The 18,953-nt window shown below is 48.9% G+C and overlaps 1 protein-coding gene across 6 annotated transcripts in view; it reads right to left on the bottom strand.

Annotated features, from left to right (window-relative positions):
- GJC1 (gap junction protein gamma 1) overlaps nucleotides 1–18,953 on the bottom strand; it is a 38,571-nt gene that overhangs the window by 6,467 nt on the left and 13,151 nt on the right. For 5 of the 6 annotated variants that reach the window (XM_064733829.1, XM_064733825.1, XM_064733824.1 and 2 more), the window contains exon 2: nucleotides 266–379. The gene's annotated coding sequence lies outside the window, so the exon portion shown is untranslated. Of the gene's footprint in view, nucleotides 1–265; nucleotides 380–13,825; nucleotides 14,159–18,953 lie in introns of those variants that run through there. The other variant, XM_064733827.1, reaches the window with a different exon arrangement.

The following is an 18,953-nucleotide window of genomic DNA, read 5'->3' as shown; positions in this document are numbered from 1 at the left end:
TCCTTTTTTTCTCTTCACCTTCGCCTGAAGTCTTCTTCCTGAGGTAAACGGAGTCCCTGACAAGCCTGGACTTGTTTAGTGCCCAGCTGAAACCACCAGCAAGCTGAAGGTGTCTCTGGGGTGAAGCACCACAGCTGCCTTTGGCTCAGCAGCGAGGGTCAGACCGGCCCAGGCACAATCTAACTGGTAATATTGGGATTCATATTCCAGTATTGCTGATAGTGGCTGTGTCACCTGCAATCAGCAGCCAGGGCGGTGATCTTACCTCCTTGTTAGCGAGACAGCCCCGGGCGCCTGCGGCTGCATCCTTCAGCACTTGCTCCAGCATCAGAGAGTGGGGACAGGAGGCTCAAAACCAGCTGAGGGACAGGGAGGATGCCTAAAAGTGAGTGATTTACAAAGATCAATTTGTTTAGTTGGGAAACACAGGAGGAAAATGAAAGTGAATCCCAACAGCAACGAGTCAGGATGATGATGTGTCATTAAAATTACCAATTAGGACAAAAATCCCCAGCCCTCCCTCAGGTGGACAGGCCACCTGCACTCTGCCCTGAAGAAAGACATGTTTGAATCAGATGTGTTCCATAGATAACAGCTATCAGAGGTGCAGGCAATCCTCCCAAGGCTTCCATCCAAGCTCTCCCTGCTGCCATCACTCCATACAGCACTGACTGCAATCCCTGCTGCCATCACTCCATACAACCATGGCTGAAATAACACATTTCTAACAGGCAAAGAGACCAGAGGTGCCAGTCCCACATCAGTCCCTTCCTACAGCAAGGGCTTGGCACCCCCATTTCAGAAAGGCACCCAAGAGCACTTGAATTTTGTGTTAGTGGGATGAGACAGCGCTTCAGACACCCCACACTCAGCATTTCCCACTCACATTTGGGGTCCAGATGAGGGGAGTGAGAAGGGCAATGGGCAGCAAAGGCAGGTGAACCCCACATCTGGAACAGGAGGTTAACAGAGAGGAAGGACCCCAAAACCCCTCTGCCACCACATCTCATCACCCTGGGCACCAACAGGACAGGCACATCCTCCCCCTCAGGATTCATCAACTGAAAACAAGACAAAACCCACAGGAGTTTAAGAGGCTAATTCTTATTCTCTGAAAATGTCAGGGCCACACTTATCACTGAAAGTAAACTACTGAGTAAATTTGAAATTAATTAACCACTGTTGCCAATGTAAATTTGGAGTAACAGCAGGAACCAGCCTTTAAATTTTCATATACTGTCACATTCCTCAGGAGTTAAGGACAGGGAAGTTCGAAGTGAGCGCAGATTTCAGTGAGAGAATCTTTACTTTTAGACAAGCTGCTGCATCCCATCTAAGAATTTCTTCAAGGTACATGCCAGCTTTTCACAGTGCATTTTCTACCTGCAGACAGGTACCAACAACACCACAGGAATCATTCCTGTGATTCCCAACCCGAATTCCAGCAGTTTTATCAATGCACAGAGTGCCATGTACAGATATATGCTGGGGTTCAGGAGGATTTACCCAATTTAACAACCAATTAGTGGGTCCTGGCTGTGGAGCTCTGAAGCTGCCCAAGAGCTGATTGCCATTGCCAAGAAAATGTCACTTTGTCCATTTAGTCCTAGCCCTGACTGCTGGGACAAACACAGGAGCACCCATGAGCAGGCAAAGAACTTCCTGGTCTTTAAGGAAATGTTTTGGTTCAAGCAAAATGACAGTCATTAAGTCTTGGAAAGGTTCAGCCCATCCAAATTCAAGGCAGAACAAACCCAAGAACTTGCAAGTGGAATTGCTTCCGTTCTGAGGGATCAGCCAAGGTCAGAGGGGCTCATTCTGCCTCTCCTCTGTCTGATCCTTCTGTGTTTGGGATCAGCCAAGGTCAGAGGGGCTCATTCTGCAGCACCCAGCCACATCACAGTAACCTTCACCCAACGCACACCCAGGCTCCTGCAGCTGCTGTTTCTGGCAACATTTAACTCAATAATTTTCCAATGTTTGAAAGAAAAGTCTATGGACACTGACACGCATCTGAGGAAGGCAGAATGTCAGCAATTTCAGCTCATTTAAGTCATGCCAGAAAGTGCATTTGAGAGAGACTTTCATTTCTTGTATTTGTCATAAGTTCATTTCAGCACTTCCAGCTGAGGAGGCTCCTTGGAGCGGGCAGGATCCATGATGAAATATCAGGAGGTTTATCTGTGACAGTGGGCTGGCTCCTGAATTAAAGCTTTGCAGGCTCTGACATCCAGAGAGAATGAAGAAAAATTTGGAGCAGCTACATGGGAAAAAAGAAATGAGCTTCAGGTGGAGAATTTCTGGAGTTAACACAGCTGGGAATGGCCCCTCAGGTGTGCCCTCTCCTCTGCCCAGCCCATGGGGGGCTGGCTATGAATTTAAACATTTTAACACTCAAATTTTCACCTCCTTTCAGCTTTCTCCTCAAACAGCAATGACCTCCTGCCACTCAGGTGGGAAGAACTGCACTGGGCAGCAGCAGTTACTGTAAATGCTCCAAATCCAGCCCGTGGATGGGACAGCTGAGGTGTGGCAGGGACAGCAGTGGGGCAGGAGGAAATGAAAATGTTCCAGCAGTGTCCCCATTCCCCTGAGATGGAGGGCACCTGGAGGGCAGCACCAGGTGGGTGCCAGGGCAGCCTCATTCAGGGCTGTGAAATCCCAAACACCTTGGGAGCCAGCTCCTGCCCTTGTCTTGGCACAGACTGGGCCCAGCCCAGTGCAAACTGGAGCCCCTTGGACTGAGCCCAGTACAAACTGGAACCCCTTGAATCCATCCCAGTGCAAACTGGAGCCCAACCTGAGCCCCTTGGATCCATCCCAGTACAAACTGGAGCCCCTTGAATCCATCCCAGCACAAACTGGAACCCTCTGACTCCATCCCAGCACAAACTGGAGCCCTCTGACTCCATCCCAGTACAAACTGGAGCCCCTTGAATCCATCCCAGTACAAACTGGAGCCCATTGAATCCATCCCAGTACAAACTGGAGCCCTTTGACTCCATCCCAGTACAAACTGGAGCCCCTTGAATCCATCCCAGCACAAACTGGAGCCCCTTGGATCCATCCCAGTACAAACTGGAACCCTCTGACTCCATCCCAGTACAAACTGGAGCCCCTTGACTCCATCCCAGTACAAACTGGAGCCCCTTGAATCCAGCCCAGTACAAACTGGTGGAAGGTGTTCCTGCCCTTTGATAGCAGGGAGTGGTGGAGGGTCCCTAAATTTTCATATTTCACCAGCAGCTCCTCAGACAAGGCTTCTCTGAAGGCTTCACAGCCTCAAGGAGAACGAATATATGCACAGAAGACTTTTTTTCCTCTCTAAATTATGTCTTCCCAGGTCATGCTACAGAAATTTGATTAATTTATTAATGATTTATTTGTTTTGTTTTGTTTTTAAGCAGTTTAAAAAGACATGTGCTGAGCAGGGAAAAAAAAGAAGAAATGCATGGCAATTCTGTTGTTAATCAAAAGAGGTTTCATGCTGCATGAAAGTGAAATTGAGCCTACAGGCTAATTAAAATAGTGTTTGAATTAGGATGAATGAATAATTAGCATTATTCATTCAGATCTCATTTACATTGAAAAGTAAGAAATTACATGATTTACAAGTACTTTTGAGGAAGCAGAGGGGTTCCTTTCCTGGAAAATGAGTTAAGACTTTAGTGCTCAAGAAAGCAGAGAGCTGTGGCCAGAGCTGGCATTGGAATGGTGCCTGAATCCTGGTGACACCATCCTGAATCCTGAATCCTGGTGACACCATCCTGAATCCTGGTGACACCATCCTGAATCCTGATCCTGGTGACACCATCCTGAATCCTGGTGACACCATTCTGAATCCTGGTGACACCATCCTGAATCCTGAATCCTGGTGACACCATCCTGAATCCTGGTGACACCATTCTGAATCCTGAATCCTGGTGACACCATTCTGAATCCTGGTGACACCATCCTGAATCCTGATCCTGGTGACACCATTCTGAATCCTGAATCCTGGTGACACCATTCTGAATCCTGGTGACACCATCCTGAATCCTGATCCTGGTGACACCATTCTGAATCCTGATCCTGGTGACACCATTCTGAATCCTGAATCCTGCTGAGGGCTGTGCTGATCCACCTGCATTCCCTGAGCAGGAATTCCATTGTCCTGAGTGACACCAGAGCAAGGATGTGGGGATAACACAACTCACAATTATCACCCTTCTCTCCTCTGGGAAGGAAATGGGTTCAAACCCCACCACTTTTACTCCTATTTTCAGCAATAAAGATGAAAAGGAATAAGAAGAGAGCACTGAATTTTATTTTTAATCTTGTAGAATCTTTAGGAAGGAAAAAGCTGGGACTTTTTGGAGAGAACACAGTGCTCTTTCAAATAAATCCTCTGTCATCTGGCAGGGCTCACGTGGCAACAGCACAGAACGGTTTGGAAAAAGCCACAATGTCAATGTCAATTTGGAAACCATTTGTGAATGGTGCCTTCCAATCCCAGGCATGCTAACAAGGCTCTGCTGATTCCCAGACCAACCCACCCCACGCTGAATGATGAGACCACAGCTCCTGGGAGGGATATAAATAGAACAGGAAAATATGGGTAAGAGGTAGGGATATAATAAGATTCTTACGCTGTCAAAAAAATCAAGATGTCAAAGTGTGTATCTATTTGAAAATCAACATATCCCCAGTGCAGCACTGAGCTTACAGATAAACTGGAATTTGCAGCTAAGACATGAAGCTCTGGTCGCCTCGGCGTGCCCTCCAGGTACTGCCAGCATGAAGCCAAGTGACAATTTTAGCAACACTCCCCCGCAGTGACAACATTCCCATGAAATCACGACGTGTTTTGTGCTGGCCCAAAGCTGCTTTTGCTGCACCTCCAGCAAGAGCGCTGCTGCAGGAGGCAGCGTGTGCAGGGCAGGGCAGAACCCGGGAAATATCCAAACAAAATCCAGGAAATCTCAAAAAAAATCCAGGAAATTCTTCTGGCTGCCCCTGCAGGACTCCAGGCCCTGAATAAGGGGCTCACTGTGCCTTCAGTTTTAGCCCTTGGAAAAAATTACCAAGTAACTGTCCATGGAAAGCTCTCCATTCCATAGCTCATTCTCCATGGAAAACTCACAATTCTATAGCTCATTCTCCATGGAAAACTCATCATTCCTCTCCTCATTTTCCATGGAAATCTCTTCATTCCATAGCTCATTCTCCATGGAAAACTCACAATTCTATAGCTCATTTTCCATGGAAAACTCTCCACTCCTCTCCTCATTTTTCACGGAAAACTCATAATTCCATAGCTCATTCTCCATGGAAAACTCATCATTCCTCTCCTCATTTTCCATGGAAAACTCTCCATTCCATAGCTCATTCTCCATGGAAAACTCTCCATTCCATAGCTCATTCTCCATGGAAAACTCACAATTCTATAGCTCATTTTCCATGGAAAACTCTCCATTCCTCTCCTCATTTTCCATGGAAAACTCTCCATTCCACGGCTCATTCTCCATGGAAAACTCTCCATTCCTTTCCTCATTTTCTATGGAAAGCTCACCATTCCATAGCTCACTCTCCACGGAAAATTCACAATTCTATAGTTCATTTTCCATGGAAAACTCACCATTCCTCTCCTCATTTTCCATGGAAAACTCTCCATTCCATAGCTCATTCTCCATGGAAAACTCACAATTCTATAGCTCATTTTCCATGGAAAACTCTCCATTCCTCTCCTCATTTTCCATGGAAAACTCTCCATTCCATAGCTCATTCTCCATGGAAAACTCTCCATTCCTCTCCTCATTTTCCATGGAAAACTCTCCATTCCATGGCTCATTTTCTATGGAAAATTCACAATTCTATAGCTCATTCTCCATGGAAAACTCTCCATTCCTCTCCTCATTTTCCATGGAAAACTCTCCATTCCACAGCTCACTCTCCATGGAAAGCTCTCCAAGTAATGAAAGCTTAAGTAGAATGATAGTTAGTTTGTTACAAGATATAAAAATAGGATTTTGAGTTTTTAGAAGCCAAGATGGAGGGATTTGGGCATGCCTTGTCCTTCTTCCTTCTTCTTCTTGGCCTCCATCTTCTGGGTGATGGTGGCACTTTTGGCTTGGTTTAGAGTAGAAACTCACTGTCTAACATAGGTGAATATTGGGAAATTATTGTAAATAATGTACATGTAGTTTTTAGTATAAAAGATAACACCAGTGTGCCTCAACCCAACCTGCCAGACAGACCTTGGCAGGTCAGAGAAAGAATGTTCTAGATAAGAAATAATAAACAACTTTGAGAATCAGAACAGAAGAATCCTGAGTCCTTCTTCAGCTGGGAAAAGAGAATTTCTAACCCATTTTGGGGTCATCCTGACCACAGAGACTCCTGAGAGCAGCAGGGACAGTGGGACCCTCCCAGCAGGACCAGGACAGGATGAGCTGAGCCTGACCAGAGTTCATGTCAGAGCAGGAACCTGCAGTGCCAACAGGTTCCATGGTGTGAGAGCCTGAATGAGGGATGCAGGACTCCAGGTGGCTCTCCAAAATGCAGTTTATTGTATCCAAAATGCAGTTTATTGTATCCAAAATGCAGTTTATTGTATCCAAGATGTTCCAGCAGCCCAGGGTTGTGGGTGACAGAGCTGTGCCCACAGCTGTCAGCTCCAGTGACCCTTAGTTTAGGTTCCAATGCATTCTATACTTTTCTTTGCTGAGCATCTTCATACAGCAGAACCAATCTATACCTTAACTTTTATCTCTAGCCTATCATAACTACTGTAATTACCATATTCATGTTACTGTTCTCCAATCACTCAAAGTCAGTACATCACAGTTTAACCTGGAAATTGTTTTTCAGTTTTCTTGCAGTGGAAAATTCTGAGACCTTCTTTCTATTAACTTGTTTGCCTGTGCTATCCTTCTGCTTGGTAAAAACATTTTGTTTGGGGTGGGTTTATCCTTTGCTGTAAGTCATAAAAACCCCTTCTAACTCACACACCCTTTGCCTCCTTGGTTATCCAGTAAGACTGGATCAGCAATTCTTTTCTTTTATATCAAAACTTGCTTTTATTTCTATTCTTTCTTCAAATTCTATATTCAAGAATATTTCTGCTGAGCATCCATATCTGTCAGACTTTCTTGTCAAACTTTCATCCTTCCCAACACCATGGGAAATGGACACTGGGCTCTACAGTCTCTGTCACCTCAGGAGATTTTTGGAGGCCTGTTGTGGGGTTTGTGTCAGCCTGAATCCCTGCACACACACTCAGCAATCAGCAGCCCTTCCAAAGGATGGGAATGACCATCTCTCCTCCAGCCTCAAACATCTCACAGCTCTTCTCCACCACTGAGCCCACATGGTTTGAGCAGCTCCTGGAGGAACTGGGCTCCTGCAGCCCTGGGTTGTGCTGGAGCTGGCAGGTCCAGCCTGGAGAAAAGGAGACTCAGGGGTGCCCCCATCACTCTCACAGCTCCTGAGAGGTGCCTGTGCTCAGCTGGGCCTGGGCTCTGTCTGCAGGCACTGACACAACCAGAGGACACAGCCTCAAACTGCACCAAGGGAAATTTAGGTTGGATATTAGGAAAGAGTTGTTCACAGAAAGAGTGATAAAGTTCTGGAATGGAGGTGGTGGAGTCACCAAACCTCAGGCCACGACCCCAGGCCCTGCAGCAAGGCAAGGAGGAACAATTCTCTTTCCCCAGACAGAGTCACAAGGGTCCAAAGGGAAGAAGGCACAGAACACTCAGAACTCTGGGTGCTGCATCCCTGGGAGCACAGAGGGACAGGCACTGCTGGGCAGCAGGAATGGACCCTTTGGACAGGCTGCACATCCATGGGCTTACCTGGATCCTGCAGCTCCCTGGCACTGAGATCTGGGGAAGGCCAAACTCACTCCTACACAGTTCCAGTCAGGCATCAGAGACCTCCAGGCCTTGAAACCTGGGGTGAGCAGAGCCTGGACAATGCAAACCCACCTGTGACAGACAGGGAATGGCAGCACCTGAGCCCACCCCAGACCTCAGACCACAACCCTGAGCCTGCAGTGAGGCAAGGAGGAACAATCTGCTTCCCCAGAAAAACCCACAAGGGTCCAAAGGGAAGAAAGAACAGAACACAGAGCACCTCTGAGTGCTCCATCCCTGGGAAGCACAGAGGGAGAGGCTGCACATCCATGTGCTTACCTGGATCCTGCAGCTCCCTGGCACTGAGATCTGGGGAAGGCCAAACTCACTCCTACACAGCTCCAGTCAGGCATCAGAGACCTCCAGGCCTTGAAAGCTGAGGTGAGCAGAGCCTGGACAATGCAAACCCAGCACCTGAGCCCACCCAGGACCTCAGACCACAACACTGAGTCTGCAGCAAGGCAAGGAGGAACAATCTGCTTCCCCACAAGGGTCCAAAGGGAAGAAGGCACAGAACACTCAGAACTCTGGGTGCTGCATCCCCAGGAAGCACAGAGGGACAGGCTGCACATCCATGTGCTTACCTGGATCCTGCAGTTCCCTGGCACTGAGATCTCACTCCACACAGCTCCAGTCAGGCATCAGAGACCCCCAGGCCTTGAAACTTGGGGTGAGCAGAGCCTGGACAATGCAAACCCAGCACCTGAGCCCACCCAGGACCTCAGACCACAACCCTGAGCCTGCAGCAAGGCAAGGAGGAACAATCTGCTTCCCCAGAAAAACCCACAAATTTCCAAAGGGAAGAAGGCACAGAACTCTGGGTTTTACATCCCTGGGAAGCACAGAGGGACAGGCTGCACACCCATGTGCTTACCTGGATCCTGCAGCTCTGGGGAAGGCCATCCTCACTCCACACAGCTCCATTCAGGCATCAGAGCCCTCCCTGGCTGGATGTGCTCAGAGACTCAGATAACCACAACACCCCTTTAACTACACCCGATTCCAGCACAGCCAACAGCTCCACAGCGTTTCCCCAGGGCTCCTCCTCTGTGCTCACAGGGATGAGTGGCAAAAGAAAATGACACACTGGAGGCAGCTGACCCAAATATCACTCTCATGGCCATCTCAGGGAAGGAGAGAGAAGCCAAAAGAGAGCAATTCTGTCACCTCCTGTACATCAAAATCCAAGGTTGTCACTTGGCTGAGCGGGATGGGGATGAACACCTCATGCTCCCACCACCATCTCATGGCAGCCAAGAGAAACCACGGCAGTGTTTGCTTCATAGATAAACCTCAAACCCTCCCATGAACAGCTTGGAAATGAAACAGACACCACAGAGCCCGACACAGCCTGCCACAACCTCCCCAGTCACCCCTCCTGCAACATGGCAGCTGCTTCTCTGTGACCTACATTCAAAAAAATAAAAAGGAATTTTATTCCCCAGCTCTGGCTGGTCTAGTGGGAGCCACCGCCTCAGCAACTCCACCAAATCCACAGCACGTTTATACAAGAGCAGCTCTGCACAGAGCCAGAGGAGGAAACTGCAAACCAAACATCACCACTGCAAACCCTCCCTGCTATGCTGGGGCTTTCAGGGCACCCAACACTTGGAATTCTGCTAAACTGGGCCTGGATTGTTCCCACGTTGGCACAGGGAGGAGCAGAGAGCCTCAGAGCCCTTTGGGACTTCACCAAACTCTGTATCTGCCCAGTGGAGAGCACCAAGCTGAGCAGGAGAGCAGCCAGCTGTGCCAAATGGCACAACAATCCATGAGGATGGTGAGAGGAATGGTGGATTTGTCCTTCCAAACAAGCTGTGGGGCTGCTGCTAGATAAAACCAGCACTGGGAGAGAAAAGAAACAATGGGAAGGATTCCAAACCAAACATCACCACTGCACACCCTCCCTGCTGTGCTGGGGCTTTCAGGGCACCCAGCACTTGGAATTCTGCTAAACTGGGCCTGAATTGTTCCCATGCTGGGAAACAGAGGAGCAAAAAACCTCAGAGCCCTTTGGGACTTCACCAAACTCTGTATCTGCCCAGTGGAGAGCACCAAGCTGAGCAGGAGAGCAGCCAGCTGTGCCAAATGGCACAACAATCCAAGAGGATGGTGAGAGGAATGGTGGATTTGTCCTTCCAAACAAGCTGTGGGGCTGCTGGTAGAGAAAACCAGCACTGGGAGAGAAAAGAAACAATGGGAAGGATGAATGGGAAAAGATATCTGCTTTTACAAATAAATGAAATTAGACATTGAAAGATGAAAGAAACAATGGGGAAGAAAAACCTCTAAATTCCATAACAATTAAAAATTAAAAGGGAGTGTTAGGAAAATTAATCCACAAACACCAGAGGTTTATGTCCAAAAAGAAGACAGAGGAGTCCTCTCTGGTTTTTATTGGAATAAAGGGAGAGACCATGGGGCATTCTCCTGGGATCTCTCCCTGTGGATTAATGCATTGTTTGTGGATTCATTTTCCTAACAGGAGGGTTATACATTAGAGGGAAATCTTTGGTATCAGGTGTTCTGGGAAGTCTGAACATCTCAAGTACCTCAGAAATGGGGAGAGAGAGAAATTTGGGAAATTGGGATAAAAAGGAGGCTGAGTCCTCCAAAAATCTGAGATCCCAGTAGAACAGCCCATGGCCTCTCCCTTTATTGGAATAAAGTCAAAGGACTCCTCTGTCTCCTTTTTGGACATAAACCTCTGGTGTTTGTGGATTCATTTTCCTAACAGGAGGATCATACATTAGAGGGTATCAGGTATTTAGGGAATTTTTTACCTCTCAAGTACCTCAGGCAATGGGGAAAGAGAGAGGGAAATGTGGGAAATTGGGATAAAAACGAGGCTGCATCCTCCAAAAATTTGAGAGATGCCCCATGGCCTCTCCCTTTACTCAAATAAAGTCAAAGGACTCCTCTGTCTCCTTTTTGGACATAAACTTCTGGTGTTTGTGGATTAATTTTCCTAACAATTATGCTGGGACACACAGCAAAGGACAGCACCTTACCAGAGAACCACAAGCCAGCACCTCAGTCATTTTACTGCTGCTTGAACCTCTCCTAAGTTGCTGCTAAATCACAGAAACGGCTGAAGAGTTTTATTTCAATAAAGTTGGTTTTACACACAGTTTATTCTGAGACAAGGAGCAGAGTAAGGCAGCAGATTGCCATATTGGCATTAAAATGTTACTCCAGCTTGAGTTCAACAGGAGTCTTAACAGCTTTATTTTGCCAAAGATAAAATTTAGAATATAAATATGCATAGATTCGCTAAGTGACTTATTTGTTGAAAAAAAAAATAATTCCCTGTAATGAAATAAGAAACATAAAACTGTCCATTTCTGAAAGACTTGAATACTTTGAGACTCCCTTGGGAAGAGCCCTGAAGCACTGCTGAACTCCCTGTGCTCCATCACTCCAGCTGGGAAACACACACACACCAACTGGGGCTTTTCCCCCTGAGAACAGCTGGAAATAACTCCTGCTTGATGAAAGGAGGCCAGCAGCCTTTCCCAGTGCCAGGCACTCTGCACCAAGCACACAGTGGCAGACGGGTCAGCTTTTCCACCTGACTGCTCTCCCTTGGCCCAGGATTGTATCTGACTTGTTATCGACACAAATTGGGACAATTAGCAGCAAACTGAAGGCAGAGCAGCCTCCCCTGTGCTGAGTCAGGAGTGAGATTTGACAGGGGAGCAGCAAAGGGACATGGGGATGGTGTACAGTGAGTTATGGGGCTGCTGGAGGCAGGGAAATCCCACTGAGGCACTGCAGCCACAGCTACGGGCAGGGCAGCAGCGCCAAGATTCCCTCAGGTTCTCATTTCCAAGATTTTAGGAAGCTGGTGACATTTTGTTAAGGAGCCAGCAGATCACCTCTGTTGGGTGATTTCCTAACAGAGCCCAGCAGGTCTGCCACAAAAAAAATCCTAAAAACAAAGGGCAACTGAACATCTCCTGTGTCACAGTCAGGGCAGCAGTGCCAAACTTCTCCCAGCTTCTCATTTCCAAGATTTTAGGAGGCCGGGGACATCTTAATCATGGAGTGAACATGCTCCAACCAGGAGCCAGCAGATCACCTCTACTGGGTGACTTCCTAACAGAGCCCAGCAGGTCTGCCACAAAAATATCCTAAAAACAAAGGGTAACTGAGCATCTGCCGTGTCACAGTCAGGGCAGCAGTGCCAAACTTCTCCCAGGTTCTTATTTCCAAGATTTTAGGGGCTGGTGACATTTTGTTAAGGAGCCAGCAGATCACCTCTATTGGGTGACTTCATAACCCAGAGCCCAGCAGGTCTGCTTGCAAAAACATCCTAAAAACAAAGGGTAACTGAGCATCTGCCGTGTCACAGTCAGGACAACAGAGCCAAGATTCTCCCAGGTTCTCACTTCCAAGATTTTAGGGGCTGGTGACATTTTGTTAAGGAGCCAGCAGATCACCTCTACTGGGTGACTTCCCAACAGAGCCCAGCAGATCTGCTTGCAAAAACATCCTAAAAACAAAGGGTAACCTGAGTATCTGCTGTGTCACAGTCAGGACAACAGAGCCAAGATTCTCCCAGCTTCTCATTTCCAAGATTTTAGGGGCTGGTGACATCTTAATCATGGAGTGAACATGCTCCAACCAGGAGCCAGCAGATCACCTCTACTGGGTGACTTCCTAACAGAGCCCAGCAGGTCTGCCACAAAAATATCCTAAAAACAAAGGGTAACTGAGCATCTGCCGTGTCACAGTCAGGACAACAGAGCCAAGATTCTCCCAGGTTCTCATTTCCAAGATTTTAGGAAGTTGGTGACATTTTGTTAAGGAGCCAGCAGATCACCTCTACTGGGTGACTTCCCAACAGAGCCCAGCAGGTCTGCTTGCAAAAACATAAAAAAAAAATCAAAGAGTAATTGAGTATCTGCTGTGTCACAGTCAGGGCAGCAGTGCCAAGATTCTCCCAGCTTCTTATTTCCAAGATTTTAGGGGCTGGTGACATTTTGTTAAGGAGCCAGCAGATCACCTCTACTGGGTGATTTCCTAACAGAGCCCAGCAGGTCCGCTACAGAAAAATCCTAAAAACAAAGAGTAATTGAGTATCTGCTGTGTCACAGTCAGGGTAGCAGTGCCAAACTTCTCCCAACTTCTCATTTCCAAGATTTTAGGAGTCTGGGGACGTCTTAATCATGGAGTGAACATGCTCCAACCAGGAGCCAGCAGATCACCTCTACTGGGTGACTTCCTAACAGAGCCCAGCAGGTCTACTTGCAAAAATATCCAAAAATCAAAGGGTAACTGAGCTTTTGCCGTGTCACAGTCAGGGCAGCAGTGCCAAACTTCTCCCAGGTTCTTATTTCCAAGATTTTAGGGGCTGGTGACATTTTGTTAAGGAGCCAGCAGATCACCTCTATTGGGTGACTTCCTAACAGAGCCCAGCAGATCTGCCACAAAAAAATCCTAAAAACAAAGGGTAACTGAGCATCTGCCGTGTCACAGCTCGTTCACTCTCACAAAAGGGGAATTAGCTGCAGATAAGATCGCTCCTGATAAGGAACCGCTGGCTGTTTGGTGGGTTGTCACACAATCACAGCCTGGTTTGGGATAAAGCTCTTGCCATGGCAGGGACACCTTCCCTGGCTTTGGGCACTGCCAGGGATCCAGGGCAGCCCCAGCTGCTCTGGGCACCCCGTGCCAGGGATTTACCACACTCATGGTGAAATATTTCATTTTAATGTCCTATCTAACCCCGTCCTCTCTCAGATTGTGTTGTCCCTTGTCCTGTCACTACAGGAGGCAGTAGAAAATCCCCATTTTTATTCTAAGCCCCTTTATAAGCTGGAAGGCCACTAAGGTGCCCTCAAAGCCTTTTCTTCTCCAGCTGAACACCCCCAGCTCATCTCCAGAGCTGTTCCAGCCCTCAGACCATTCCCAGTTCAGATTCTCACCTGCACCTCGACAGAATCTCCCTGCAGAAAGCCACCACCAGGAACAGCTTTAATGTCACTAAAAGAGACGACAAAGAGATGACATTTTCCCATGGAAGGAAAATGATGTGACTCCTTTCCACACAAGTCTCAGTTCCAGGCTCTCTGCCAGCCCTTTCCCCTGGGAATCACTGGGAAACTGGTTCCCACTGCTGGAGGGACTGGGGGGAGGTTACAGAGCAAAGAGGAGTCACAGTAGGAAGGGCTGGGTGGATCCACCAAGGGGTTAATGGAGAATGGAGTACAGCCATTCCTAAAATTGTCTTGGGACAGGGAAGCAACTGCAAGAGAGGGGTTGTGAAGAAAATCCTGGCAAAATGAAGTTGTCCAAACCCAGCATTCACACAGAGCACAATTAGTGGGCATTGATTCTCTGTATAAATAAACCAGGGGAAAAGTCAGCGTGGCTTCTGTGGCACCTCCAGCCCCACAGAGAGCTCCAGATCTCCCTCATCTGAGATTTCCTGTAGGGACCCCAAAAAGCCACTGGAGGGACTGGGGGGAGGTTACAGAGAAAAGAGGAGTCACAGGAAGGGCTGGACAGATTCACCAAGGAGTTAATGGAGAATGGAGTACAGCCATCCCTAAAATTGTCCTGGGACAGGGAAACAACTGCCAGGTCAACTCTGCAAGAGAGGGGTTGTGAAGAAAATCCTGGCAAAATGAAGTTCTCCAAACCCAGCATTCACACAGAGCACAATTAGTGGGCATTATTTCCCTGTATAAATACAATAAACCAGGGGAAAAGTCAGTGTGGCTTCTGTGGCACCTCCAGCCCCACAGAGAGCTCCAGATCTTCTGGGTTTTAACCTCCCTCATCTGAGATTTCCTGTAGGGACCCCAAAAAGCCACTGGAGGGACTGGGGGGAGGTTACAGAGAAAAGAGGAGTCACAGGAAGGGCTGGGTGGATCCACCAAGGGGTTAATGGAGAATGGAGTACAGCCATTCCTAAAATTGTCCTGGGACAGGGAAACAACTGCAAGAGAGGGGTTGTGAAGAAAATCCTGGCAAAATGAAGTTCTCCAAACCCAGCATTCACACAGAGCACAATTAGTGGGCATTGATTCTCTGTATAAATAAACCAGGGGAAAAGTCAGCGTGGCTTCTGTGGCACCTCCAGCCCCACAGAGAGCTCCAGATCTCCCTCATCTGAGATTTCCTGTAGGGACCCCAAAAAGCCACTGGAAAAGGGACTGCCCCTGTATGGAGACAGCTGGGTGGGAGGGAAGGGAATAGGAGTAAACAATGATTTCCTGCAAGGGAGGGAAGTCACAGCAAGGGTCACAGGGAGAGGCTGGCTGTGCCACACCAGGACACTGCCTGGATGTGACCCAGCCTCCTGAAGGAAATATTCAAGGGGGGAGGTGGATAAGCAGCCATGAAGAGCAGCACAGGGACCATATGAGTCGATGCAACCTGGAAATAAATAAAATGGCAGATGGAATTCCACATGGATAAAGTGATGCATACATCGAATAAGAATAATAAATCTCGATTTCACCTAAAAATAGATGTGTGCCCTGAGATGGCCTCAGCAAGCAGGAGGTCTTGGGGCTGAATGCTCTGGCACAGCTCAGCACAGCCCCAAAACAGTGTCAGAGGACAAGCACAGCCAGCACACGCTGCTGTGCCACCCTGTGCCTGTGACATGCAACCATGGCATGTGGCTCTGGTCACTTTGGCATGCCCTCCTGAGTGCCACAGCTCACCCATGGTGTGGGGCTCCGGTCACTGTCACGTCCCCCTGAGTACCCACAGCTCACCCATGGTCTGTGACTCTGCTGTGTCCCCAAGTGCCCATAGCTCACCCATAGGGTGTGGCTTTGGTCACTCTGCTGTGTCCCCAAGTGTCCAAGGATCACCCACAGTGTGGCTCTGGTCACTCTGCCATGTCCCTGAGTGCCCACAGCTCACCCCTAGTGTGGCTCTGGTCACTCTGCTGTGTCCCCAAGTGCCCACAGCTCAGCCATGGCTCACCCATGGTGTGGCTCTGGTCACTGCTGTGTCCCCAAGTACCCATGGCTCACCCATGGTGTGTGGCTCTGGTCACTCTGCCATGTCCCCAAGTGCCCACAGCTCACCCACGTGTGTGGCTCTGGTCACTCTGTCAGGTCCCTGAGTGCCCACAGCTCACCCATGGTCACTCTGCTGTGTCCCCCTGAGTGCCACAGCTCACCCATAGTGTGGCTTTGGTCACTCTGCTGTGTCCCCAAGTGTCCAGGGATCACCCATGGTGTGTGGCTCTGGTCACTGCTGTGTCCCCCTGAATGGGTGAGTGGCTCTGGTCACTCTGCCATGTCCCCAAGTGCCCACAGCTCACCCATGGTGTGGCACTGGTCACTCTGCTGTGTCCCCAAGTACCCATGGCTCACCCATGGTGTGTGGCTCTGGTCACTCTGTCAGGTCCCTGAGTGCCCACAGCTCACCCATGGTCACTCTGCCATGTCCCCAAGTGCCCACAGCTCACCCATGGTGACTCTGCCATGTCCCCCTGAGTGCCCACAGCTCACCCATAGTGTGGCTCCGGTCACTCTGCTGTGTCCCCAAATGTCCAGGGATCACCCATGGTGTGTGGCTCTGGTCAGTGTGCCATGTCCCCAAGAGCTCATGGCTCACCCATGGTGTGGCTCTGGTCAGTGTGCCATGTCCCCAAGAGCTCATGGCTCACCCATGGTGTGGCTCTGGTCAGTGTGCCATGTCCCCCTGAGTGCCCACAGCTCACCCATAGTGTGCCTCTGGTCACTCTGCCACCTCCTACCAAGGGAACAGAGGACAGAAGGAGCTTGGAGAACAGCTATGGAGGGGCTGGTGGGGGAAGGACAGTGGAAAAAAGCCACAAGGATAAGGGGGGAACAGAGCTGTGACACCTGGAGCAGCTGGAGAAGGAAAACCCCTCAAAACCAGCCAGAGCAGTGCCCCAGACAAGGGTAAATCACTGATTTGTGTAGGCACAAAGCAGCTGAGAGAGTCCAGAGCTTCTCCCCTGCTCTGCTGCAGCCCCACACGGGGCAGGGCAGGAACAGGACCCTGGAGCAGGAAGATCCCATCTGATCCATGGGGCTGCTCCAAAGGAGCCAGGAATGAGCAGCTCCAGGGGCTGGGGAAAAGCCCCTCCATGACCCAGCACAGCAGAGAGAACAGAACTGGCTCAGGGGCTGATCAGCACTGCTCAATTGCAGCCCCCTGGAGCTCTGCGTGTGCAATGGGAACACCTGAAGGGCAGCCATGGTTTATTTCTGCCCAGCCATGGTTTATTTCTGCCCAGCACAGCCCTCCAGGGAATCGGGTTGCACCCAGATCGATGGGGTTTGGTCACAGATTGCAAAGAGAGCAAGAGCAGGTGAGGAATACAAACCAAGCTGGGGACAGCACTGAGGAGGAGGAGGCTCCAAGGCAGCTCCAGAAGGAGCAAAGACTTCACACGAAGCAGGGAATAATTTCCATATGGCTCTGTGGAAGATGGCCATGTGCTTCCTCCCAAACACTTCAGTTTTATTTTGCTTTATAATATCTCAGCAATCACAGTTTCCACCGTGCAAATTCTTCTCATTTCAAAATAGTTTAACTCCATATCTGAGCACAAGCTGACTAACTCCTGCAAGTAAAATTCAGTCATTTCTCAGCTACTTCAATGTTTACCCTGAGAATCGGGAGATTTTTCGATTTTTAGGAGGACATGCTGCATGCAGGGCAGCACAGCTGCAACACACATTAGGAACTTCAACTATTTTTAATTTTATGCCATCAAAAAATGCACTGCCACCAAGGGCAGCCCCATGTGGGCTACACCCACCCCCCTGCCTGCCTATAAACAGGATTAACCTCAGCATTACACAGTGCTGGGTGCCATTTTTGTCCCTGCATCCACAGCAGAGCCAGGCTTCCAGGAGTTAACAAGGAGCCAAAACTCCCCCTGAAGGGAACATGGGCACACACAAGACACACAATCACCCTTCCAGGCTCTTGACTATTTTAAGCATGAGAGAGAGAGAGATACAGAACTTCACAGGCAATGGATTGCTCTGAGTCTGGCAGGGCTGCACCACTCATGCCAGGATGTCACCTCGGGCAGGAGCTCCATGCCCTGCTGCCACCAGCGCCACCCTCACCCTGCACGAGCTGCATTGCCCAGCCAGACCCACAAGTCATTTATCTACGTTATTTCATCAGAAAAGCCAAGTGGACAGAAGCATTCCTAAGATGTGGCAATTTTGGGGAAGATTTTGGGGATGTTCAGAGGAGAGGGAATGCTGGGCACAGCCACAAACCCTGCTGCCACCAGCATCATCCTGCAGGAGCTGCATTCCCCAGGCAAACCACAGCCAGACCCATGTTTAGACCCACAAGTCATTCCTCTACATTCCTTCATTAAAGTAATTTTTCTATATTCCTTCATTAGAAAAACGAAGTGAACATCTTTCCCAAGATGTGGCACTTTTCAGGAAGATTTTAGGGTTGTTCAGGAGAGGAAATGCTGGGCACAGGCAAACCCTGCTGCCACCAGCATCACCCCTCATCCTGCACGAGCTGCATTCCCCAGCCAGACCCACAAGTCATTTATCTACATTATTTCATCAGAAAAACAAAGTGGACAGTATCCCCAAGATGTGGCACTTTTCAGGAAGATTTTGGGGGTGTTCAGAGGAGAGGGAATGCTGGGCACAGCCACCTACAAGGCAAACCCTGCTGCCACCAGCATCATCCCTCATCCTGCACAAGCTGCATTCCCCAACCAGACCCATGTTCAGAACTGATTTTTCTACATTATTTCATCAGAAAAGCAAAGTGGACAGAAGCATTTCTAAGATGTGGCACTTTTGGGGAAGATTTTGGGGATGTTCAGAGGAGAGGAAATGCTGGGCACAGCCACAATCCCTGCTGCCACCAGCACCATCCCTCATCCTGCACGAGCTGCATTCCCCAGGCACACCACAGCCAGACCCATGTACAGACCCACAAGTCATTCTTCTACATTCCCTCATTAAAGTCATTTTTCTACATTCCTTCATTAGAAAAATGAAGTGAACATCATTCCCAGGATGTGGCACTTTTGGGGAAGATTTTGGGGATGTTCAGAGGAGAGGGAAT

This window comes from Zonotrichia leucophrys, chromosome 27 (assembly GCF_028769735.1).
Source record: "Zonotrichia leucophrys gambelii isolate GWCS_2022_RI chromosome 27, RI_Zleu_2.0, whole genome shotgun sequence".
NCBI lineage: Eukaryota > Metazoa > Chordata > Aves > Passeriformes > Passerellidae > Zonotrichia > Zonotrichia leucophrys.
Note: the sequence above shows the minus strand (reverse complement) of the source record. Positions and strands in the feature narration are given on the sequence as shown.